Raw genomic sequence first — 26807 nt, forward strand, 5'->3', positions numbered from 1 at the left:
TAGAATAATTTCCACATGTGGCCTTAAAAATTTGGAGGTATTCTTGCAGAAGAGAAAAAGAAAACTTAAAGGATAAATGATTTACAACGTGCTTCACAGCTAACACCGATGCATCAATACAACATCACGGGTCAAAATGGAAAGGCCTGAGACACAAGTCTCTCCCACCCTCCTGTCTAAGACTTGCCTTCCCGGTTCTGGTTCCCAGTCTTACCTTATCTGGAAGATTGACTCAGGTAACATCTGCTCTTCCAGGCTTCACAAGGATGACCTGTGTGCATACTGCACAGCAGAAAGCTAACGTCCAAACAATAAGACATAGAACAGACTTCATTTTAGCAGAATACAATAGACTCCTTCTATGTGAAAGGAGAGGGAAGAAAAACATTTTGTTTTGGGGGTGGACAGTAAAATTTTCAAATTCCCTGTGGCTTCAGATAGGAAATTATAATTAACTTTTCCTTAGTAATGAAGTTAAGAGTTCTTCAGAAAGAACAGTTAATTTCTATTCAACAAAAGTACAAAACCAACAAGTTAAAAGGTTGGATTATTATATAAGTGGATTGCTGGATTTTCATGGACTACTCCTGCATCTTTGATAGTCTTAGTAATCTTTCTGCAGAAATTCTGTGTGTCACTGTGCTCTTTCATTTGGCAGTGCTGGTATGACTAACCCCAGGACGAAGGCAATCTCTCCCCTTGGCCTTTCCAAATCACTCTCTTCTTACAATATTATTGGACTACAGCCACCAAATGTGGTTTTCAGTCCACAGTACTTTTCGTTAGCAATTGGCGGTTTGGTTTTTGACTATCTGAAATTCTTCAGAGTATAAAGTTATAGGAATGTATGGCATGTTTTAAATTTCGGGTCAATCAATACATTAAACTTTGGAGCATTTAAGCCAACATTTCATACAAAGAAAAACTAGCAGTTGTTTAATTTAAAAGGCGATACAAAGAAAACATTTGCAAAGAAGCTGGCATTTTTTATTATCTATCTTATTGTTATTCCTTACACATTTGATCAGCAAACAATAAACATCTGCTTGGAGCCAGGCTCTATTTAGATAGTGAAATAAAAAATAAATGCACAGGGCATATCCTGTCTGCCAAAGGACTGTATGCCTAGTATCAAAGACAAAAACAAAAAAACAAAATAAAACAAAAAAAACTGAAACACAGAAACTCTAGAACAGACCAATGAGTGTATAAAAACTTTGAAAGAGTGACCTTGACATCTAGGCATCAAAACATACACCTGCTCACAATTTGCCCCATTGCTGACACCCTGGGAAAAACCTTTATGGCAAAATGGAGTCTCTTCTGTGGCATTCCTCAGTCTGTCAAATTACTGATATTTCATTCTGTAGTTTAAGCTCCTGAGAGTTGGGTCTTCTTCCTCCCTTCCTCCCTTCCTTCCTCCCTTCTTCCTCCCTCCCTCCCTCCCTCCCTCCGTCCCTCCCTCCCTCCCTCCGTCCCTCCCTCCGTCCCTCCCTCCGTCCCTCCCTCTGTCCCTCCCTCTGTCCCTCCCTCCCTTCCTTCCTTCCGTAATGCAAGTACCTGATATTAAACTATTGATTGTCGAGGCATCCACTTCAAAGACAGCTATTTCTAATAAACACATTGCCAGCTACACAACTAGTTAAAGAGCCAGGCAGCCCCATCCTTGAAGTTTCCTTTGTTTTAGAGATTTCTGGTTGACTTATGTCATGCAGGGTCTCTGGTCCCGCTCCCCGCACAAGAACAGAGGATATGGTAAGGCCAAAAAGGGACTACAACAGAGCCATAGATAGGGGAGTCACACCACTGTAGTCTCCCTGGCGGCTGGGTTGGAGACACAGGAAGCAGGAGCCGCACGATCCGCAATCCACCGTCCGTTTCTCTGCCAACCAACCAACCCCTTGCTAACTGCAATCCACCCTGCTAGTTCAGCCACAGCAGTTATATCAGTGGGCAATGGCTAACTGGTTACAGCTGACGGCCTGCTAGTTATAGCTGACGGCCATCACTACCCAAGCCAGCACCTTTCCACGTTGAGACCAAGAGCCTGGAAATTGCCCTCTGGGACTCTGTCCCCACAACTTAGATAACTGTCCTTTTGACCACTTGTTTTTCCCATTACGTTTTAATTTCCACTCTTATGTTTTAAAGTCACCAATAAAGAATAAACCTGCAAAACCGTAGTCACCCCACACTTGACTCCAATAAAAGCAGAACCCCAAACCCATTCTCTCTCTCTCTCTCTCTCTGCCCCACCCTCCCCGAACACCACCACACAACCTCACAGTGTGGTTCCAGGTGTGCCAAATACCCCCCACCAAACCTGTAAGTAATAAACCTGTCCTTTCAAAATTTCCTAATGGCTATTGCTGAGGGTGTCTTGCAATCATAATCAGAACCACAAGGGATAGACCAGCTACAACATATGTTCTGTCCAAAAAGGGCAGTGTCTGTGGGGGCGCTCTGTGGGCCCAGGTGTGTACCCCCAGGCATTTCTAGCCGATAACATCATTATCAGTCAGCTGAGATAGACATGAAGTACATCCCCACCCAACACTATCAGCTACCTGATTGGCCTATTTATAGCCAGTTTTGTTGCCTGAAAAAGAGGTTAAAATGACAAGTTAACACAGACTAACCAGCCAGGTGAACAAGGGGTGGGGGGCAGGGGGAATAAGACTGGCGAGACATATGAAGGTTACTATTCCAGAAGTGGTATGCAGAGGCAAGAATTTCAGGAAGCAAGAAATAACTTGGACAATTGGTCAAAATACAGGACAATCTATGTGCTTGTGGGAGAACTGGAGAGAGAGAGTTTCCATTTTCTTTGCAATACACCGAGTATTGGATGCATCAAATATCCCCTTCAGAGGTTCAAGATGGTGGAGTTGATATACACTGTGCATGCTTCTTTCCTTGAACACATTAAAATTACAGCTAAATCATAAAACATTCAACCTGGAGAATCATCCGAGGTATAGCTTAACAGAAGTTTTATAACTAAGGATAAAAAGAAGAAGCTATGCCGAGACTGGTAGGAGGGGCAGAGACATGAAATGGACTGGCCCCAAACCTCCATGTGGTGGTTGAGAATCAGGAGGGATACCTCAGCCATGGAGGCTCCCCCCAGAGGAGCGAGGGACCCCAGCCCCACACTAGGCTCCCCAGCCCAGAGTACTGGTGCTGGGAAAAGGAACCCCCCTTAACAACTGGCTGTGAAAAACACTGGGATTCTGACCATCCAGGTGGGATAGAAAGGTGGGGGAAGCCCAGGCACAGACTAACTCACTCTCGGCCACTCATCCTGGGCTCCAGCAGAGGGACAGTGACTCAGGGGTATCACAGGCATAGCGGGGCTGACTGAGGTGCGTGGCTTCAAAGCGAGGGCTGGAGGACAGTCAGCATTTTCCCTGTGTGAGGTCCTTCTCTTGTGCAGTTGCCAGGCTGGCTCCATCTTTCCTGTGTTCAGCCCTTTCCCACATAGCCAAAGCTGAATCTGATTGGTCTGGTGAGCTCCACAGCTCCACACTGCTGACTCACTGGTACCCCTCCCCACCCAACTCCCCCAATGCCAGAGGCACTTTCTCCACAAGCAGCCAGCTCCACCTGCATTGCATTCTTTCTTGGAAAACTATCAAAGTCCATGGGCCCCAGGTGGGCAGCAACTGGCCTTGGTGTGCTCTGAGACTTTTGCTAGCAGTTTGAGGCTCAGCATTGGCACCAAACCAGAATCTACATTAACCTGGTGACCACAATTCTTCCCACTCTAGTGACTCCCTGAATCACCCAATTTTCATACCTCACAGAGCTTTATCAGTGGCTGAACCTTAAGGGATCCAGCAAGTGGCAGTATGCCTCACAGTCTCCTGGCTTCTTGCAGAGCTATCCCAGGCCTGGTACTGGTGGCAAACATCCTCAGGTAGCAGTGTGGCCTCTCTCATACACCTCCTGGTTTAGCACAGGCAGCAAATAAATATGGATTGCTTTGTAGCACCTACCAGCTCAGCCAAGCCAGTCACAGGCAGTGACTGACCTGGGCATACATCAGAGTCCCTCCCAAAAGGCCCCAGAACCAACATACCTAGAGATTGGCTTCAGACCACAGCAGAGCACACCCAAAGGACAGTCTCAACAGACACCAGAGCGCAATGGGGAGAATCCCACTCATCGGGGTAAGCATAGAATCGTATAAGCTGGGCACGAGGTCAAACCCCACAGCCAATCAACCTGAGAGTCGATCACACTCATTGACATGCTAATAGCAATCAAAGCTCAACTATAACAGGAGGGTACACACAACCCATACAAGCAACACTTCTGGAGCATCCAGAGCTAGTTACCAGAAAATCTGTGCTAGGGCCTCACTTGGCACCTACTACATAAGGCCACCTGGCCAAGACTGGGAGACATAGCACATCTACTTAATACATAGAAACAAACATAGAAAGGCAGCCAAAAGGAATAAACAAAGAAATACAGCCCAAAGGAAAGAACAAGAAAAAACTTTAGAAAAATAACTAAATGAAATGGAGGCAAACAACCTACCAGAGTTGAAAACAATGGTTATAAGGATGCTCAAGGAATGTAGTGAGAAATTCAACAAAGAGATAGCAAGCATAAAAAGGGACATAGAAACCATAAAAAAAGAAGCAGTGAGAAATGAAGAATGCAATAACTGAAAAGAAAGCATAGAAGGAATCACCAGCAGACCAGATGAAGCAGAGGATTAACTCAGTGATTGGAAGCTAAGATAGCAGAAAATACCCAATCAAAACGGCAAAAAGAAAAATGAATCAAAAAAATAAAAAATGAGGATAGTTTAAGAGACCTCTGGGATGACATCAAGCATAACAACATTCTCACCACAGGTGTACTAGAAGAAGAAGAGCGAAAGCAAGGGAGAAAGCAACCTATTTGAAGAAATAATGACTAAAAAGTTTCCTAACCTGGCAAAGGAAATAGACATACAAGTCCAGGAATCGCAGAGTCCCAAACAAGATGAACACAAACAGGTCCACACCTAGACACATTGTAAATATAATGGCAAAGATTAAACTCTAAAAGCAGCACGAGAAAGGTGACTAGTAACTTGAAAGGGAGCTTCCATAACATTGTTAACTGATTTCTCAACAGAAACTTTGCAGGCCTGAAAGGACTGGCACAAAATAGCAACATAATGAAAAGCAAGAATCTACAACCAAGATTATTCTACCCAGCAAAGCTATCATTTACAACCAAAGGACAGTTAAAGAGCTTCCCAGACAAGGTAAAGTTAAAAGAGTTCAATCACCAACAAACCAGTATTAGAATGTTAGAGGGACTTCTATAAGATAGAAAGAAAAAAAATCAAAATTATGAATAATAAAATGGAAACAGCTATATATCTGTCACCAATTACTTTCAATGTGAATGGCTTAAGTGTTCCAACCAAAAGACATCGGAGAGCTGAATGGATAAGAAAACAAAACCCTTAGATATGCTGCCTACAAGAGAATCACTTCAAATCAAAAGACACATACAGACTGAAAGAAAAGGATGGAAAAAGATATTTCATGAAAATGGAAATTTTAAAAAGCTGGGGTAGCTATACTGATACCAGAAATAATAGACTTTAAAGCAAAGGCTATAACAAGAGACAAAAAAGGACCCAATAATCCCACTTCTGAGTATTTATCAGAAGAAACGCAAAAACTACTGTAAGGGGATGTATGCATCCATATGTTAATTGCAGCATTGTTTACAACGGCCAAGAGGTGGAAGCAGCCTGGGTGTTTATCTATGGATGGATAGATGAATAAAGAGGAGGGGGTACATATGTACAATGGAATATTGCTCAGCCAAGGAAGGGAATGGGTTTTTGCATCAGCAGTGGCATAGATGGACCTGGAGGTTATTGTGCTGAGTGGAGCATCCAACAGAGAAAGACAGATGCAATGTGATTTCACTTGTATGTGGAATCTAAAGAACAAAATAAACAAACAAAACAGAAACAAACTCATAGATACAGAAAACATTCTGATGGTTGCCAGATGGGAGGGGGTTTGGGAGTGGGGTGAAAAATGGGAAGGGATTAGAAGTACAAATTGGTTGTTACAAAGTAGTCATGGGGATGTAGAGCATAGCATAAGGAATATAGTAAATAATGTAATAACAATGTATGGTGTCAGATGGGTACTAGATTTGTTGGGGTGATAGACGGAAGGGGGTTGGGGGCAGAGTGAAAAGGTGAAAGGATTAAGAAGTACAAATTGGTAGTGACAAAATAGTCATGGGGATATAAAGTAAAGCATAGGGAATATAGTCAATGATACAGCAGTAACTGTACATATAGTGCCAGGTGGGTACTAGACAAGTCAGGGGGATCGTTTCTTAAATTATATAAATGCCTGACCACTATGCTGTACACCTGAAATTAATATAAAATAATATTGAATGTCAACTGTAGTTGAAAATTTTTAAAAGGGGGAAAAGGTGAAGGGGAATAAGAGGTTCAAATTTCCATGTATAAAACAAATAAGTCATGGGGATGTAATGTACAGCATAGGGAATCTAGCCAATAATATTGTGACAGCGTGGTACAGTGTCAAATGATCGCCAGATTTAGGTGATCACTTCTTTTGGTATGTAAATGTCGAATAACTATGTTGTACCCCTGAAACTAATAAAATATTGTATGTTTGCTATATTTTTAATAAAAATCTTAAGAAAATAAAAGATACCCTTCAAAGTACAATGAGACCTTCTTTTCTGTGATTACAATTTGGGACATTTAAAATACATTTCTTAGAACCATATGGAGGGTTTTATCCCTTTGGAAGTGGTGGTTTCCTGGCCTAGAGACTTAAATCAAAATCATTCAGTAAGAACTGAAAGGTAATCTAAACTCAACTTTATAAAAAAAATAATAAATGTGGAGCCAACACCTGTGAGATAAGTGTGTCCCTGTTTCTGCTATTACATTCTACCCAGGAGACATTTTAAGAAGATTTAGAAAGAGAGGTGGGTGAAAGAGAAAATTAATGTTAAAGGCGTATAATTGCCTTGATATTTTATGGAATAAATGTTCAGTTATTTGGTGTCAGGCATGACCTTGATATTGAAACCCACAAGTAATCTCAAAATCCCTTTTTAGTTACTCACCTTACATCACTGAAGTTTTGGCCATAGCTTTGGACAAAGGCCAACATTGTCAGCAATGTGCCTCCACCCTTCTGTGAGGGACCAATGATGCAAGTTAGGAATTACAGGCTGCAAAAGGAAATGAGATAAGGTAATGCGACAACTGTGGGTCTGTCCTCACTGAAGTTGTATATTTCTCCCAATCATCTGAAGCAAGTCCACAGAAGAGAATTCTCGTGCCACCCCCAATCTGGAGCAAACTGGTTTGCCAAAGTTGACCCCTTTACCACACTGTACGTGTAGTTTGATGAACATGGAGAGCATGCTCTGAGCATGCTGGGACAGAAAACTTCTGTTTTGTTATTATTATGTTCTGTTGGACAAAGCAGCAGAGCTGTGGAAAGAGTTGGGCTTCGGTGCCAGCTCACCTGGCGGGCGTGTGGAGGGCTATGCACAGTCGCCATCTCCTCCTCCCTTCTGTTGATGGCCCACAGACCTCTCTGCAGCACCAGAAACGTCAGCCAGTCCTGTGCATCCATGAATGGCAGACTACCACCTTCTCCTCAAAACGTGTTCTGGGACCAGAGGCATTAGCACCACCTGAAGCTTGTTGGAAATGCAAAATCTCAGGCTCCATCCTAGACCTACTGAGTCAGAATCTGCATTTTGACAAGCTCCCACTGTGACTCTGTGCATGTTAAAATTTGTGACACACTGATTTACCAAACTGAATCAACTGAGAAGAAAATGACATTGGAAAAAAAGAATGTCCTTATAATCGAGAAAGTGAGTTACTGACTACAATGGCAAGAACAAAAAAAGCAAACAGTAGAAAAGGAGCATAGAACTATTTCCTGGACTAGGCAAATAGCTTGGTGGTATCACCCTTACACACAGGAACCCAGCCTGTCTCTGACTACTCCAGGGTGGAGGGGCACTGTGAAAGTCACCTGGAGAAAGTACTTGATCAGTGTTTAAACCCAGCACTGCTGATTTCCACGGCACCAACTGAGCAGGCAATCAGCGTGAGCCTCCAAGGATGACAGAGTCCAACATCACCGGTAAGAGTAACAACTAGGGGACCAGCAGATCTGAGTTCACTACATCATAAGCATTCATCACTTCTTAGCTGTCATTGCTATGTTTATTCACTGGTCCTCATACCCTGTGAAAGAGACAAGACTATTAGTTTCCCCATTTTAGAGGTGAATAAATCAGGATTGAGGGACGTGGAGACTCCCCCAAGGTCGCAGGGCTGGTGGCAGAACTGGGTGTCAAGCTCAGGCTCCAGCGTCTCCTGTTCAGAGTCCTTCACTGCTAAGGCAGACAGCTCTGTGAATGTTAATTACCGACCTGATTTGGAGCAGCGATTACCAGAAAGGGGCCAGATGGACAAGCAGACAGCCATCTGCCTCCTACCTGCGTCACCTGCCCCCACACCCCTGGTTGGGAATGAGTCACACTGTCAAAAGACAAAGATGGTATCAGGAAAGGACCTCTCAGCAAGCAGGAATGCAGGAATTAGCTTATCAAATGATGTGACAAGAACTGAAGGACCAAGACCAAAAAAAAAGAGTGTTTGTACGAGTAAATGTGCTATTCTCAAAGAGAAGCTACAGGGTGCTGTATTGTATTCAGCCCCCTGTAGCAAGGAAAAGTAGAGAGTGAGAGATGGAAGGAGGGAGGGAGGGAGGGAGGGAGGGAGGGAGGGAGGGAGGGAGGGAGGGAGGGAGGGAGGGAGGGAGGGAGGGAGGAGGGAGACAAAGAGAGCAAGAATAGGAAGGGAAAGAAGCTATCAAGAACTTTCCCTGTGCTGGGCATAGATCCCCAGATGTATTTTTTTCATTTCACCATTGCCACAACTCTGTGACATGGGCATATCATCCTCATATAATAAATAAACAGGCTTGGAGAATTAAAGGAACATACCCAGTTATCACATGAGAGGAAAAAACAAATGTCTATCAGTGATTTTGTTCCCACTGTGCCACATATTGCAATGCCAATCCTTTTTAAATAAACTCTTTATTTTAGAATACAGGAAAATTGCTAAAATAGTATAGAGAACTCCCATATACCCTTCAACCAGTTTATTCTATTATTAACTACTTGTCACAACTAATGAGCCAATGTAGATATATTATTAATTAAGGTCCATACTTTATTCAGATTTCCTTAGCATTTACCTTTTCCTCTTTCTGGATTCCATCCAGGATGTACTATATTACATTTAGTCATGTCTCCTTAGTCCTTTTGACTGTGACAGTATCTAAGATTTACCTTGCTTTTTTTTTTAGACTTAACTTATTTTTAATGTAGTTTTGAGGAGTACTGATCAGGTAATTTATAAATGTTCCTCAGTTGGGATTTGTCTGATGTTTTCTCACAATTAGTCATAGGTTACGGAGTTTTGGAAGGAAGATCACAGAGCTAACGTGCCATTGTCATCACGTCCTTTCAAGGGTACGTGACTTAATCACTGTTAAAGCTGACCTGGCTGAGGTCGCCTTTTTCAAGTTTTTCCCGGTAAAGTTACTTTCCTCTCCCTTTTCACACGGAAGTCACTGTCCACACAGCTCACCCTTAAATTAGTAGGGAGTTATGCTTCAAGCCCTTGATGGCAAAGTAGCATGGGAGATTTCTCTACTATCCCCCATTTATTTATTCAATAATTTATTTCTGTCAGCAGGGGCTTATGGATATTTTATAATTTGGGTTACAATCCAAAACTACTTTATTTATTTTGTTCCTCAGATTGTTTTAGCATGGGCCGTTGATAACTTGTTCATTCAGCTCCTGTGTCCCTTTGACATAGCCCCATCACTGTGGATTTTTTTTTTTTTTTAGCACTTCTTTACTTTCTGGTTCTACAAGAGGCTCAGGCTCACTTTGTGTATTACCTGCCTAAATCCTACGTTGAGCCATTTTTCCAAGGCTCCCTGGCTTCTTTCATGGGAAATGGTATTAGAAACTGAGATCTGGGGGCTAGATGAGTTCGTAGGTACTGGGGTATCATTTCTCAGCTGACAGAGCAAGGAAAATGTATACATGCTAACTTGTGTATAAACATATACCTAAAATATTTCTATATCCAACCATCTGTATCGACATTAAGCTAAACATGAGTTTATACTGATGTCTCCACTCTCATCCATTATTACGTGGGTCATTCTAGCCTTCTCCTCTGTAGCCTCCCACTCTAACAGTGAGAAACTTAATGCCAGTCATTTTTCATTTATTTCATTCTGACTAGCGGATGCAGGGCAGGGTCCTTTGCTGAGGAAAGTCCTAATGAACTTTTAAATCTCTCATAGTTTGCTTTTAATGGTTTCTTGATTTTCTCAGGCTCCCGTTACTTCTTTCCAAACTTGATGATAAACATCTTTATTATAATTCTTCCAAGATTTCACACAACCAAAGCATGGAAAAGTTGTGAACAATTGACTCAAAGGGCAACAAATCCAACCTCACATGAGAGAAAGAATGTTCACAGTCAAACATTTGAGGGTTCAAATTCTTTCTGTCTTTGTTTATCTACACCTAGTTTTAATTTATTAACTCTGAGCCCTCTACTCGCCTTGTACCTTAATCGTGTTTAGGTAAGCTCCACCAAAGGCAGTCATTTATCCAATGATCTAGAATTGTCAGATCTCTTGCCCCTGTTTCCCAGTCTCTGCAGATGGCACCTGGGTTCAAGGGTGGTCTGCATCACTTCATGGCATCATGAGGACGGGTTAACTTCTGCCCACCAAAACTGACCTGAGTCTCCTGTTTCTGCTCACTGCCGATGCGATGGTCCTATCTGTTTCTCTTTGTACTCTGGATCCACGCCCTTTTGCGTAATTCTTGGAAAGGCCCTAGCAAAAAGGAAAAATTAAGTCCTCCACAGGCAAATTGTATATCATGCTGCTTGTATCAGTTAGGCTTCCTTAGTCAAAGGTATAAGAGGAAATATTTGTACAATATTAATATAGATTTACATGTGCATTACCTGATCTTCTCCATAGTCAGGCAAGTTATTCACCTTTTTTGGCAACAGGTGGAGAATGGAGTGAACAGAGAGGAAATTTGACTCTTAAGGAACGCAAAGAAAGGTAACAGTCGGCTTCTGGCATTTTAGAGCAAGGCAAAATGTTTGAAAGTCTAAATTTCTTTTGTTTCCATTTTTACATATCAGCTCAACACAGAATTTTTCCAAAAGTGTATAAATGAGAAGGCCATAAAACTAATAGAAGAAAAGAAAGAATATAAAATAGAAGAAGTAAAAGAGAAGTCCATCCCTTATAAGCCAAGGCTGTTGAAGATAGTGTGGGTTGAAGGTAGAGAGAAGAGGAATAGAGATAGAAAGATGACAGTCAGTGTTTTGCTCTCTCCCTGGGCTGAAATCCTGACAGGCTGAAGAGAATAGTTAGGGCAGAGGGGTCCTGGCCCACTCCCTAGTTGGAATCCTGGGAGGAGGTCACCCGGTAGGTCAGACACCCCATGTCCATACGAACTTGGGGATTGGCCCCATCAAAGTAAAACTCAATGGCACAGCATGGTCAGAAAGCTTATGAGCTCAGCTTTCCCAAGCTGTCTTCCCTTTCTATTTGATATGGAGCTCCCACTGGGCCCTGAAAAAGGGAAGCAGAAGGTAGCTGAGTCTGAGAGCCAGCTTTCCAACCATAAGATCTGTTGCAGTGATAGGTGACTCAGCAGAAAAGGATGGTCTCTACCCCACATCTCATCCCACCCCAACCAGAAGCCAATGGAGGACATCCAGAGATTCAGTGGAGGTTTTAGAGCCATCAATGATGAGGTAAGGTCGGCAGCCAGAAAGTACTAAATAAAGCCTCTGCCAAGCCTAGAGAAATTAGATTGCAAGTAACACCAGCTTTGACTTTAAACAAAAACGCCAGTGAGGCAAACATCCTTTTAGTGGACAAGGAACGTTGTCATGGAAACAAGAGACAATGTCATGGAGACCAGAGAGGTCAGCCAATATTGTGTGAACTCAAAAATCTCTTCCCTTCCCACTTGCCAAAAGGACACAGTAAGTCACAACCCTGTCCCATTCACCTAAGAGCCATCTTGAAAAGGAACAGGTGGTCAGAAATCTGAGGGACAGATTTTTCACCTAAGGAGGCTAAGGATTTTTTAAAAGGAACGCTTGAAAATATTGCAAGGGACAAATTCTTCAGGATTGTCCTAAAATAAAATTAAGTTTCAGGTGGCAATTCTGATCCATAAGCTCCAACCAACTTAGTCAAGAAAAGAAGTGTATGGAAGACTCCTGGACAGCTCACAGAGTTGAGGGGTGAGCTGCAGCAGGAGCCTGGGGTGGTGGTGGGGAGAAGACTCTAACTGTGGGAATGGAACAGGGACAGGCCCTCAAGGACAAGGCCCCCTAGAAACAGAGAGAAGGGATGGTGAACAGGCAAACACAGCAGATAGTCACAGCTCTTTTAATAAACAAGGAAACCTGGTCCAGGAAGCAATTATTCATTCATTCAACAATTATCTATTTAGATGAGTGGAGAGGAGTAAGACTACCAAGTTGAATCAGTCATGGGTCCTGGCCTCAAGACCCTACAGTCCAGCGAGGAGGCCAACAGGAAAAGCTGTATCACCTGCCTGAAGAGCAGAGCAAATGTATGGCAGAAGACAGATGTGTTGTAAAAATGAAAGGAAAAAACTAATTATCTTTGGAGCCACCACAAAAGCCTGGCATTTGAGCTGTGCCTTGAAAGTATATTAGTAAAAGAAAACGGGATAATAGAAAAAGGGGGAAGCATGAAGAAAAGCATAGAGGTGGGAAAGATGGTACACCATTAGGGAAATGCCAATAGACAGGCATGGTTGTGTGAAAGAACAAAACTCAACCAAGTAAATGTGAAGGCCTAAGTAAGTGGCTTTATTAAGAATCGAGCATCATCCCAACTAGTAACTACAAGCAGGCTCCAAGCGTTGTTCAGAATGGAAGGTTTTTACAGGAAGAAGGGTGTCACAGTGAAGCTATTAGCAAAAAAAAAAGAAAAATTATTTTCAGACTAGGATAGCTTTGGGGGAAAAGGGAATGGCAAGGGTTTTATTGAGTAGATTACATCTTCTTCCTGTGGGGGTGGGGAATGGAGAGGGTCCATATGGCAGGTGACCTCATCGGTGTTGGCCAGAAAATTCCAGACAGGTTGATGAAGATTACATTTGTGGGAAAGTTTGAAACTGCAATTTAGTCAGGTAGTAAGTCTAGCTTTGGTATCCTGGGCTTCGGCACAAGTGACGCCGTTTGAGGGCCTCTAGTTTTCTCTTTAACAGCTGTATGTAGAAAACCTGATGAAATGTTGAAGACAGGAAGCTGGAAAGAAAGACCAGAAAGAAAACATGTTAAATGCAAGTCAAGTGAGTGTAGCTTCATCCTGTGGAGCTCTTCAGTCTTTTAAAACCATACTTGCATTTTGGAATGTTCACTCAGGTAGCAGTGTGGGGAACGAACTTGGGAAGGAAGAGGCAGAAGACTCTAGTCCATGGAGACAGGACACAGGATGAACAGGGCAATGGGTTGGCAGAGTTCTTGGAGGAATTTTCCTCAGAAAAGGGCATTGGCGAATGTCCTAAGCCCTCTGCAGCAGCCTATCAAAGGCCAATTCATCAAGACATGCAAGATCTCTCTATACATGTCATTACCTCCCTGGCTCTTCCTCACCAATCTTTCTTCTTCTTGGTGGCTCACACCAACACGTGAACATCCGCTGGTATCTATCCTCTCTAAAAATATTCCTGAAGCCCTAGTCTATTGCCCAATCATTCTCTTCCATTTCCTTAACAGGGGCTTCTCTCCTCAGGTTCTGCTCATGGTAGCAATATAGCCACTGTCGTTCTCACCATCTTGTCTGCTATTTAAGTAGACAAAGGGGGATAGTTGAGTCAGTCCCTTCAAAAGAGCTTTTATAGAAGCTCTGCCTAATGCCTTTTACTTGTATATATCTCATTGGCTTCCCCAAATCACAAGAGAGGCTGCGAAATGTAGTTTGATAATTAAACATTTTGCTGCCCCCCAAAAAAGGATAGTAAAGAATAAGGAGAGAATAGATACGAGGTAGGCAACCCGGAATCTCTGCTGTACTTCCTTTTAACCCTTTGAGTACACCCCTATTACACTTTTCTTATTATAATTTCTCAAAGAGATATCAACATATACCACGTCCACTTCCCTACTTCCTATTCTTTCTTTCATCAATCTGGGTTCTACCCACATCACACCATGTTCATAAGTCCAATGGACAGACCACTCTTTCTCATACTCAACTTCTCTGTAGCGTTCAAATATTTCTACGCGAAACACTATCCTTCCTCTTTTAGCTTCCAGAGAACACTACTCTGTTCTCGCAACCCTCTCCTCGTTCTCTCACTGAGTCCTTCTTCTCTATTCTGTCTTACTTAATTCAACTCAAGGCTCCCTCCTGTCTTTCTTTTCTTCTCTCTCTCCAATCTCCTCCTAAGTAATCTCATTCAGTCCCATGGCTTTAAATGCTATCTATATCCTGACGACTTCCAAATTCATATCCCCAGCAGGGAAGTCATCTGGATCTTTCGTCTTATATATTTAATTGCCCACGTGGCATCTCGTACTGGTTCTCTCATAAGCGCAGCATGCCTAAACTGAAAGTCTCAACTTCCTCTGGCCCCAATCCCGAATCTGCTCCTCTTCCAATTTCCCCCTTCTTAGTAAATGGAATCTCTGCCCATCCGGTTTCCAGACCAAAAACCAGAAAAATCTATTTTGATCCCTTTGTCTCTCTCCCCTTCCACCTCCCATCCATCATCAAGTCCTGCCAGTTCAACTACAAATATTTTGTCAATTTATTTTTATGGCCAGTGTCATTAGCCCAGTACATGCCACTGTTATCTCTGTCCTGAACTATTGCAACGTGTTCCTAACTGTTTCCCTTTTCTCCACTCTCGCTCCCCTTCAATCCAATCTACAAAGGGACCCAAAGTGATCTCTTAGTATTTTAAATTAGATTGTATTTTCTCCATTCAGAGTCCCACAATGACTTCCTATTGCAATTAGAATAAAGTCTACTCATTAATAATATTACATTGATTACATGTTAAAATTATAATATGTTGGAGATAGTGGGTTACATAAAAATCATTAAAATTTAAAAAAAGAATGAAGTCTAAACTCCTACTTAGATTCTTCATGAGCCTTCTCTTGCCCAGCTCTCCAGCCTTCCCCTTACCTTATGCTTCCGGCAAATTGGTCTTCTGTCAGTTCACATTAAATACAAGCTCATTAAATTATTTGTCATGTTAGAAACTTGATATTTGCTGTTCCTTCTGCCTGGACGACTCCTCTCTCTGCTCCTCACTGGACTGTCTTCTTTTCATCCTTCCTGTTTCACCTACATATCAACTCAGAGACACATTCCTTTGTAACCGTATCTAAGAGAAGACACTGTCACAGCACCCTACTCGTCTATTATGGCACTGGCCTGAGTTTGCAATGGTTGGCAAAATTTTCAGTTGCAAATTTATTATTCATTGGTTTACTTGCACATGGTTTATTACCCTTCTAGACTATATACTCTGTGCATAGTACCCTGACTGCCACTCATTAGGTACTCAATAACTAAATGTTTGTTGAATGAGTAGTTGGAACAAAAAGGTAAGCATATAATATCACATTTACTCTCTCCCAAAACCTTGTAATTAAGGTATTTTTATTCCCATTTTATAGATGAGTAAACTGAGGATCAGAGAACTTATGTCACTTCCCAAGGGATTCCCAAGGAGTAAGTAGAGAAGCAGGAACTCAAAGCCAGATCAGGCAGGTTTCAGAGCCTGTTCTCTCCTTCCACACCCGGCTGCCTCCACAAACTCCATCTCTCCAGAGCATCAGTCACAACAGTGGGTCGCTTTTGTGCTTTATAGTTGACCAGATTGTCGAGAAAACAACACCAGTTGCTTAATATGAGATGAAGAATTGAAAAGTCATCCCAGATTTCATTATCATCCCACAAGTAATTGGGACTCATTAAAAACCTGATTCTGAAAGCAGGAACAAATCATTTTAATTAGCAACCTGATCGACTTTTCCTCAGCAACAACAAGTCCAGAATTTCAATTTATGCTTAAGGAGGCTCTAATTACCAAGAAAAGTGGTTGTTTCCATGAAGGCTGGAGATAATACTGACGTTGGTCCGGGTCCTTTGCAACTTTCTGAAGACATTCTACTTCTCTCAAACACTAAAATCGTCTGCAGTGGCCAGTTTAACCATAAATATTTCCTGTTAGACTGGTTACATTTTTATTCTCTTCTTTCGTATTGATCTGTGTAAGAAGGTCAGGAAGGGCAAAGTTATGATAGAAAGTGATAATTATACTCCTCCCTTCATTTCCTTGTACACTTGCTACCTACTTCACGTCATTCTTGCACTTCAATTAGCATTTTAACAACTCTACAAAGTCTAGCTATTAAGAAACATTTTTCGGGGTGGACAGGTGGCTCAGTTGGTTAGAGCTGAGCTCTGGGAAACGGGGCTGCCGGTTCGCTTCCCACATGGGCCAGCGAGCTGCGCCCTCTGCAATGAGAATGAAGTCAATGAGCTGCCGCTGAGCTCCTGGGTGACAAGATGGCTCACTTGGTTGGGGCGCGGGCTCTGAACCACAAGGTTCCGGTTTGACTCCTGCAAGGGATGCTAACAACGGCGACTGGACCTGGAGCTAAGCTGCGCCCTCCACAACTAAGACTGAAAGGACAACAACTGGACTTGGATGGAGCTGATGAGTCCTGGGAAAAACACATTACTACAGTTCCCAAATAAAAAGCCCTGCAAATATACACTGTTCTCCAATAAAGTCCTGTTCCTCTTCCCCAATAAAATCTTTGAAAAAAAAAAAAAAATGAAAGAAAGAAAGAAACATTTTTCATGGTGGTTTTTATGAGCAAAGATTTCCATGGTCAAATAAGATTTCCCAAATGTATTTGACCATGAAACTCTTTGCTCATAATATATGTATAGTCTCCAAAGTTGGCCGCCAACAACTCCCATCCTTGTATGCACATGCTATTCTTCCCATCAATAGAGAGTCTATCTCCTGTCCCCTCGAATCTAAGATGGCCTTGTGATTTATTTTGTTGAATATAATACGGCAAGAGTAATGCTATACCAGTTCTGGGTCTAGCCCTTTACAGGTGTGACAGATTCTTCGTTTGCTTTCTGGGAAATTGGCTGCCCTATAAGAAGTCCAACTACTCTACTAGAAAGAGGTCCAGTGACCTTCCCAAGACCATCCAGCTACTTGGGAGAGAACCCAACTGTCCTAGTTCCCTGTTAAGTGCTCTGTTCACAACACATCTACCCCTGATCTGCCTGTCAGAGGGACTGTCCTGATCTAATGGTGAGTTTAATTTGGCACATTGGGATTTTAAGTCATGAGAGGCTCTAGAAACTGACAACTATCTGGTTCAATCTAGACTCATAATTGTAGTTTTATTTACTTTTCTAATTCTTCCCATTGAGGGTTTTCCCCTTCTTCCTGTGATTTATGTGGAAGCCTCCTCCTGCTCATGATAACAGTTGAATAGTAAAGAGCTCACGTCCTGACATCAGTCATTCATAGCTCAAGTCCCAACTCCACTTACTGGCTTAGACAAGTTCGTTCATCTTTCAGAGTCTCAGCTTTCTTATCAGTAAAATGAGGATATAAAAAATGCCTACCTATTACTTAAGCATTCGTATTTTTTGTTCTGCTATTATTATTTTATCACTAATGACTTTTTTTCATTTTTTGTTATCCAGAGTCAAACTACTAATCAGACGTCAGATCATCACAAGATAACCAGTGTGACCACTATGAGCTAAAATAATTCTGGCTAAAAGACAAAAAGAGTGATGTCTTGGTTCACCTGAGTGGACCTCTGTGTGTATATAATTAATGTTTTCTGGGTTTGGGGAGATACTAGAAAGAACTTGAGTTCTACCATTAGTTACAGCGATCCCTAAGGTGACACCGGTCCAGAGAACACCCCTTCCTGTTTCGATATTTTGAAATTCTATAGACATCCTCCTTTCTCCCAAAAAGGCCACAGCTTCCAAGGGGCTCCTGTGGGCCCCCATCCCTCCATGCGGTCTCCCCAGGGAGAGGACCCCAGTGTGCATGGATGTGCTAAGGGCAGCCTTACTTATGATAAGAAAGTTATGAAAATGGGGTCACAGTTCAACCCATAATGAAGTCAAGGGTCTTATCTCTTAGCACTTCCCTAGCAAACAAATATACCCATTTCTATAGTCCAACCAGTGGAACGCTGTCAATATTGGGTACCATGGCTCTGACAATTTTTTTACCTTCCTTCTGGGACTACCCGACAGTATCAAAGTATCAGTCTCAAGCCTCACCTGGTTTTGGACTCTACTTGTCTGACTGGTAATGGACTTTCCTGTCCCTCTTTATTTGCTAGTGTGGTATTTATGAAATTTAGTGGTTCACTCCCAGCAAAATATTATGGAGAAACACAGTCCAGGCTACTAAAATAATTTCAAAATAATTCGTCTCTTACTTGTATATCTCAAACACCACAAAGGGAACACACAGCTGGAGCCTCATAATTCTTTTTTAAAATCCTCTTTCATTTTCTCCTACTCACTGCCCTGCCTTCTTGTAGCTGGCCCCTTTTGTTTCCCTTAACTTTCCCCTCCAGTTCCAATCAGCCTCCTGTCTCATACCTCTTATAATCCCATCTCCTTTCCCTTTAGATTCTCCAATATGGCAAATAGAACCCTGCTCAGTGGTGGGGAAGATGACCAGTGGACACTTTCATACTTTAATAGATGCATCTCATCACAGGAAGCTCTTCAGAGTGACCAGAGCTCGTATCCAGTTTGGCCAAAAGATGAGGGCAGCAGCCATTTTTAACAGCAGTTCTTAACTCAACAGAAACTATTAAATAGGAATGCTTGTGTTTCCTTTGGAATTGCCTAGTTGAGAGACTAAGGTTTCCCATTTCCCATCAGGAGAGACTCAGTGTCCACTTCCTTCTCTGGTGACAATCCAGGAGGGCAGACAGAGGTCTGTGGAAGGGATGGGAGGCAGGAAGGCTGAAGTCAGGATGACAACTTTGGTGGTAATTTATCCCTATCATAGTGTGTTGTGTTAATCTTAGTAAGTCTCTCTGTTTTTTCTTTTTCCTCTCAAGACAAAGAAGTTGGAATTTTATTTTAGTTCTGAAAACCACAATGAGGGAAGACTAACAGATCTAGTCAGGGATGAGAGAATAAGTCTTTTGAATAGTGGCCCTCCAAGTAGCCATACAAAATTGCATACACAGTTGTTTAAAATGGTGTTTTGAAGAATATTAAACAACATGAGGACCACTTATAACAATCTAAGCAGGATACAAATTGCATGGACTGTGACAGCATAATTTTGCTTATTTAGAGAGAAAGAGGATGTACCTGCAAAAAGAAAATTAGCCAAGTTTATCTCTACAGCTGGATGATTCTGTATTTTTATTTGTTCCTCTTTGTATTTCCCAACATTATTTTAAGTAAAAGTTTTTAAAAAGTAAGAAAAATTAGGAAAACATCACTCAGATAGTGAGCAGCTCTCCGATGGTCCACAGATGCTCAAGGACATGACCTTGCAGGCTCACCTGTACCCTAAGCTGCTCCCCAGGCTCCCGAAGTTTCCCCTTGGGGTCCTCACCAGTATACCCCCTCAGACCCATCCTCCCTTCTAACCAGCACCTGTTCCCACAGCCCTAACTGCCCCCACAATGCACTTCCAAGGAAGATGTAGGCAATGGGGGTGGTTGAGATGAGCAGCAGCTATGCAGAGGGCAAGGGAAAGGAAAAACATGACAGCAGGATGTTCTAGGTCACATTGCCTCTGTGAGAATATACAGCATAGCATCTGGAAAAGCCTCCTCAGACAGACACTCAAGGGCATCTCTGCGCAAAGCTAAATCTGGCTGCTGCTGTATCTCCATGAAAACAAATACAGTCCTGATCTTCCAGCCTTTTTTAATGAAGGGCAATGTCTGGGCAATGTGATCCTCTTCATTACGTCTGTGAAAGTTTTCAGAAAACAAGGCTGGTGGCCAGGAGAACTTGGTGAGTCGAGTCTTTCAGGTTTAAGGCCTGATTTTATCAGCTCGCCAAATAGCACCCGCTCTCTGGTATGAACTTGAACTTTCACAAGACTGATAGGTAATGAGAATGCCAATGATTGGCTGAAAATTAAGATGACATTAAGTATAGTGTTATGACCATATGACCCACCATTTCCATTCCTAGGTATATTACCAAAGAGAACTGAAAACATATGTTCAAACTAAAATTTGTACATGAATGTGCATAGCAGCATTAGTCATAATAGTCAAAAAGTAGAAACAACTCAAGTGTCCATCAACTATGAATGGATACATGTGATATATCCCTGTGATGGAATATTATTAGGCAATAAAAAGAATGAAGTATTGATATGTGCTACAACATGGATGAACCTTTAAAAATGTATGTGAAGTAAAAGAAGCCAGACACAAAAGGCCACATGTTGTATGATTCCATTTATGTGAAGTGTCCAGAGTAGGCAAATTCATAAAGACAGAAAGTAAATCTGTAGTTGTCCGGTACACAGGTACTTTGTGGATTGATAGAAATGTTCTGGAATTGTATTGTGGGGATGGCTGCACAACCTTGTGAATAAAAACTACTGACTTGTAGGGGAGGCTGGATGGTTCAGTTGGTTAGAGCACGAGCTCTTAACAAGGTTGCCGGTTTGATTCCCATATGGGCCAATGAGCTGCGCAGCTGCGCCCTCCACTACTAGATTGAAAACAACAGCTTGAGCTTGGAGCTGAGCCCCTGGTGGGCAGCCGGCTTTCTCAGTGGTTAGAGCGCGGTGCTCACAACACCAAGTTCAGGGTTCGAGTCCCACATGGACCAGTGAGCTGCACCCTCCACAACTAGATTGAAAAACAATGACTTGACATGGAGCTGATAGGTCCTGGAAAAACACACTGTTCCCCAGTATTCCCCAATAAAAAAAAATTTAGGAAAAAGAAAACTACTGACTTGTATACTTTAAAATGGTAGATTTTATGTGGTGTGAAAACTTATGTTAAATGCATTTTATCTCAATTTTTTTTTTTATTAAAATGATGGCCGCTTAGAGGACAAGATCATCTGATCAAATCATTCTTGAGAACCCCGGAGGTGAACCAAATTATAACCAGAGTATTGGACAGTCATGGATTTTGAGCAAGGGGTTATTCATATGGTTTAAGTGCTCTGTAGTAACTCATCTGATCCCTGGGTGTGGCCCTGACCACCACATGGAGAGAACTACTGGGTGGCCATGGCTCATCCCCAGCCATCCAGACACCAGGTGAGCAGAAGGATAAGTTAGCCCTTCCCTGCTTCCATTGGGTAAGGCTTCTCCTATATTGTAGCATGGGCTGGGATTGTTCAGGGCTTGAGCATGATGGAACCTACTGATAATGTCATTCTTCTCTATCTAGACAGGGGTGGGGTGGGCAGAACCAACAGAAAGGAGGTGTTAAAATATGGCAGTTCTAAAATAAATAAATAAATAAATAAATAAATAAATAAATAAATAAATAAATAAAATAAAATAAAATAAAATAAAAATAAAATATGGCAGTTCTTACAGCCATCCAGCTGGAAACCGATGGCCAGTCTGAGGCCTGATATCCCTGTTCAGTGTAGTCAACTTTCTGTGGACACCTGTGACCCATCTGGAGCCATTCCAAATTCTGGGAATCTCATTATAAACAGCCAAAACTTCTGGGTGAACATCTGGCTGAGTCAGGCGCAGCCCCCTGGAGGGGAGTGGCTGGGAACCAGCCATCGCATTGCCTGGTGCACTCGTGGTACGATTAGCCTCAATGAACCATTTACTTGTTGACATTGGGCTGGTTGCTAAAAGAATGATGGATCCACTCAGGTGGCTATGAAGGTAGCTTCTCTCCTATTAATTGTCCTGTCCTTTCAACACAGCTGTGCTTTCAAGAGAAGTTCTCTGACCCAGGTAGAGCCATCAGCAGAAAGAAATGCGGTAAGGAGCCAAGCCAAGGCCAAATGTGTGACATTCTCCATGAAATATCCTTTTTCATTTTGTGAAGCCAATCTTCCCATTTTTCTTTCCTTCTTTTCAAAACTTTAATACATATGGAAAGGATACCTGTCAGTTTAGATGCCTCTTTTACAAAAGGTTTCATATTAATTTGGTCTTCATCATCACTGCTTAATTCATGTTCCCCACACTCTATCTTGCTACATCTCTTCATCTTCTTGACTTCTTCTGGGCCTCTTTCCACAAAGGATGTTTACAGAATTAATTTCATCTATATGGCCTATGAGAGCTTTTAAAAGTTTCTTTTTTTCCTATTATTATTTAAGGGAATAGATTTTTCAAACTATAAGAAAAAATATATTTTTAAAATGCTTCACTTTTAAACATTAATGAGGGCTGGCCCGGTGGCTCAGGCGGTTGGTTGGAGCTCCGTGCTCCTAATGCCAAATGCTGCCGGTTCGATGGATGGTGGGCTCTGCCCCCTGCAACTAAGATTGAACACGGCACCTTGAGCTGAGCTGAGCTGCCGCTGAGCTCCCGGATGGCTCAGTTGATTAGAGTGCGTCCTCTCAACCACAAAGTTCCCGCAAGGGATGGTGGGCTGTGCCCCCTGCAACTAACAAGGACAACTGGGTCTGGAGCTGAGCTGCGTCCTCCACAACTAAAATTGAAAGGACAACACTTGACTTGGAAAAAGTCCTGGAAGTACACACTGTTCCCCAATGAAGTTCTGTTCCCCTTTCCCAATAATTTTTTTTTAATTTAAAAATTAATGAAATCAAGAAACCTAACATTGCCACCAGAGCCAGTTGCAAGTAGAGATTAAAAAAAATTTTAAATATGCCACTTTTTCCCCACCCACTTCTATGCCTCTGTTTCCATCTCTGTTTACTGGTGGTAAGTTTGAAATTTTTTTTTGCCCAACAAAGACAACAGCCACCTTGGAATAGTCAGGTTGTCATTTTAGGCTAGTTATAAAGAATTAAAACATCATATATACCGGGGGTGGCAAAAAAATGTATACACATGACTTGTATTCATCTTTTGTTTTCAGTATATATTGAGTATTACAATTTTAAAAAATTTTTCTTTCCTTAAAATGTGTATACATTTTTTTGGCACTTTCTGCATTTTATAATTGAATACTTGTCTGTATTAAAGTATTTTCCATAATCCCTTCTCAATTCAGACCCATCCTGCATCGCCACAACATTTTATATCCCATAATAATCAGAATTATTAGATGAATGACAAAAGGAGAGGCTAGTTTACTATTTGAGTATTTTGTTCTGGGGCTTGTTTTTGTTTTTGTTTTTTTTAGTGGGAAGTTTGGGGATATCAGTGAAACGCACACTTCCTGATTTTATGACCTATATTCTACTCATTTATTCTCAACTTCCAGTCACTGACATGACACATAAGTCAAGTGTCCCTCCTGCAATCACACAGAATCTCTTTGTCAAAGATAGTAAGAGGGGCAACATTTTCTTGCTTTAATCTGCACAGCCTTCCCTGGTACTCTGCATATGTGCTGACAGCAGCTTCCACATTTTTCTCTGTTCTATCTCACTGTGTTCTAACAATCTGTGTACTTAATCACCTCTTCTCCTAGACTGAAATACCAGGGGGGACAGGAACCATATTTTATTTCTTGTTTTAGTCTTTATGCTTAGAACAGAGGAGATGCTCCATAAATAACTATTGCATGAGGAATTAGTGCATTTGGAAGGCATAGATACGTAGAATGTCAGTGGTAACTCATGTTAAAAATAACTGTGAACTGGCCACATCAGTTGTAGAAATTAAGCATAAAGTACCTATGCATTGACTGGTTAACTGGCCCAAGCAATTCCAGGCATAGTGGAGCAACCTGTCATTTTTCCTAAACTTTTTATTATAAAAAAAATTCATTCATAAAGAAAAGTGACCCAAACAATAATATAATGAACATCTGTATACCTACAAGCTAAGTAACAAGGTGTTGACAATTGTTAACATTTAGCTATATTTGCTTTATGTATATCTATAAAGATTTACAGATGTTTTTAAATAGTTGTCATATTTAATTAAAAGACAATCTTTATAGAGAGACCATCTAAAGCAAAGTCATTAAAAAGTCATTCTGTTGCCCAGGGAATGAAGACCAGATCCCTGAGAGAGGTTTTCAAGGTCTCTGTGATGTGGATCTTATTAACTTCTTTTTTAGATTTATCTGTTTCTACCCCTTCACTTCATACTCTTCTCCAGCCGTGCTGAACTGCTTTAAATTCGAGGATTCCCTCCTTCCTCTCAGTGTTTGCACATGCTGTTCCATTTGCCTGGTACATTTCACCTTCATACACCTCCATCGAGCTAATTCCTACTTTGCTCCACATATTTCTGACACACTCAGACTGTTGAGGAGCTTCTACCGTACGCGCTCCTGGTACCCCTATAAAAGCTCTTAAAACATGGCTGTGACATAATACGAAATATATACTTGGTCTCTTCCTCTCGTTTCCTGGCACACATCTCCTAAAACCCTTGGAATCTGCAAAGTGGTTAAGAGTCTTTTGTACGACGCTTTTTGATTACTGGTGGCTGGGGACTCCTGGCTAGCCTCAGGATGGGGCCTGGTTTCAGGGGAACTAACTATGTGTTTAGAGAGTTGGAACTTCTCCCCACCCCCCAAATTCTGGGGATAGGAAAAGGGGCTGAGGGTTGAATCAATCACTAATCGACAATGATTGCCTCAATCATGTCCCTGTAATGAAGCCTCCACAAAAAAGTCCTAACTGAAAAGAAAGAAAGAAAGAAAGAAAGAAAGAAAGAAAGAAAGAAAGAAAGAAAGAAAGAAAGAAAGAAAGAAAGAAAGAAAGAGTTAAAATTTGGCACCACTTCACATGGATGCTAATAAGAAAGAACAACCCTAACTGAAGAGGTTCAGGATGCTTCTGGAGTTGGTGAACAGGTGGAGATGCTAGGAGGGTGGTGTGCCTAGAAAAGAAATGGATGCCTGCACCCCACCCTGCATACTTTGCCCTATGCACCTCTTCTATCTGGCCGTTCTTGGTTGTAGAAACTGGTAATCCAGTAAGTAAACTATTGTTACTGAGTTCTAAGATCTATTCTAGTAAATTATCAAACCTGAGGAGGGGTCGTGGGAACCCCCAATTTATAGCCCATCAGTCAGAAATACAGGCGACAACTTGCGACCTTCAGTTGGCATCCGAATTAGAAGAAGGGGCAGCATTGTGGGACTGAGCCCTTAACCTGGGAGATATGACCCTAACTCAAGGTAGGTAGTGTCAGAATTGAGTTAAAGTATAGGACACCCAGTCGGTGTCCACAGACAATTGGAAAATAGCTTGGTGTGAAAATCCACACATCTGGTGTCAGAAGTGTTAAAAGTAGTAGAGGAAAAACAAGAGCTTTCCTTCAGTTGGTGAGTGTTTTCCTTTACATGGCATATGTCTGTCTCCATGTTAGCCCCGATATAGATGATAAGGATTGTATTTCAAGTATGTCTGCATCCTCTATACCTAACCAGGGTTTTCCACACAGTAAGTGCTGGATGAACATCTGTTGAAAGAATGAATTCATGAAGAAGCACTAGACCAAGTGGGGACTGAATGCCCTTGGCAAACCTTTCCCTCTTCTGGCCTTAGTTTCCCCATTCATTCTCAATGATTTTTAAGGCTCCTTTCAGACGGCAAACTCGATTATTCCACGGTGTAGACGAAGGTAGCTTCTACAGCTACTAAATGCCCAACAGTTCCTATGGGAACGACAAATTCTATTGGCCCAGACCTGTAGAATTTCAACCTGAATGCACCAGGCACTTTGAGAGTCCAGCACCCGCCCCCCTCGCCCTTTTCCGAGAGGCAGATTATATAATCTGTCTTCTCTTCATCCCAGGCCTGTTTCTGAGGCCCCCAGAGATTTAACAAATGGTTGCTATAGAAACAGCGTCCCCTCTCAGAGGCTTTTTTCCCCTCTCTGCGGCCCCCACTCCTGACTGCAGATAAACTCGTAGAGCATGTGAGGCAGGGTCCTAATAAAAGCTGACATAAGGGGGGAAACCAGGAAATAATATTAAGTATAACATATGGCCTTTGTGGTGACCTTTCACTTACACCACCAGCTCATTTGATGCTCATGTCAACCAGGGGAAGTTATTATTGTACCTACTCATAGATGAGGAAACTAAAGCTTAGCTCAGAGAATTAAGAGCATTTGCTGAGGTCACAAAGTTAGAGTGTGAAAAGAGTGACATAAAGCTAAATCTGACTTCAAAGCCTGTGTTCTTAACCATAAGGTGTTAGTGCCTCATAATTTAAGCAGGTTCCAGTGAAAAGTTAGCACTATATGCTTAGAGAAAAGCATTCCTGGAGCTGACCAGATATCAGGGCCTCGCCAACAGGCTGACCTCCCTGATATAAAATATAAATTAAGATTCTCTGGAGCTGGTACCAATGACCAATTGGATGGATAAGGCAGAACCTTAGGATATTAGGCACTGAATTAGGCACTGGCCTAATTCAGCATCATAGGATTATGAGGACAGCCACACCCTTCCAAAATTTTACTTCTCACCTTTAGTCCATTTAAGTCTTGCAAAAAACCCGTGA

At 42.0% G+C, this 26807-nt stretch overlaps 1 long non-coding RNA gene across 1 annotated transcript in view; it reads right to left on the reverse strand.

The window, feature by feature from the left end:
* Positions 1–5643: 5643 nt before the first annotated feature.
* The window catches only part of LOC148755820 (uncharacterized), a 95223-nt gene continuing 74059 nt past the window's right edge, over positions 5644–26807 (reverse strand). The window contains exons 3-6 of the long non-coding RNA XR_016018736.1: positions 10879–16431; positions 8070–8284; positions 7548–7725; positions 5644–7248 (exon numbers count right to left, since the gene is read on the reverse strand). This is a non-coding gene — a long non-coding RNA (uncharacterized LOC148755820). The remainder of the gene's footprint in view (positions 7249–7547; positions 7726–8069; positions 8285–10878; positions 16432–26807) is intronic.

The sequence above is a fragment of the Rhinolophus sinicus genome, chromosome 14 (assembly GCF_057876585.1).
Source record: "Rhinolophus sinicus isolate RSI-liver-muscle chromosome 14, RSI-T2T, whole genome shotgun sequence".
Classification (NCBI taxonomy): domain Eukaryota; kingdom Metazoa; phylum Chordata; class Mammalia; order Chiroptera; family Rhinolophidae; genus Rhinolophus; species Rhinolophus sinicus.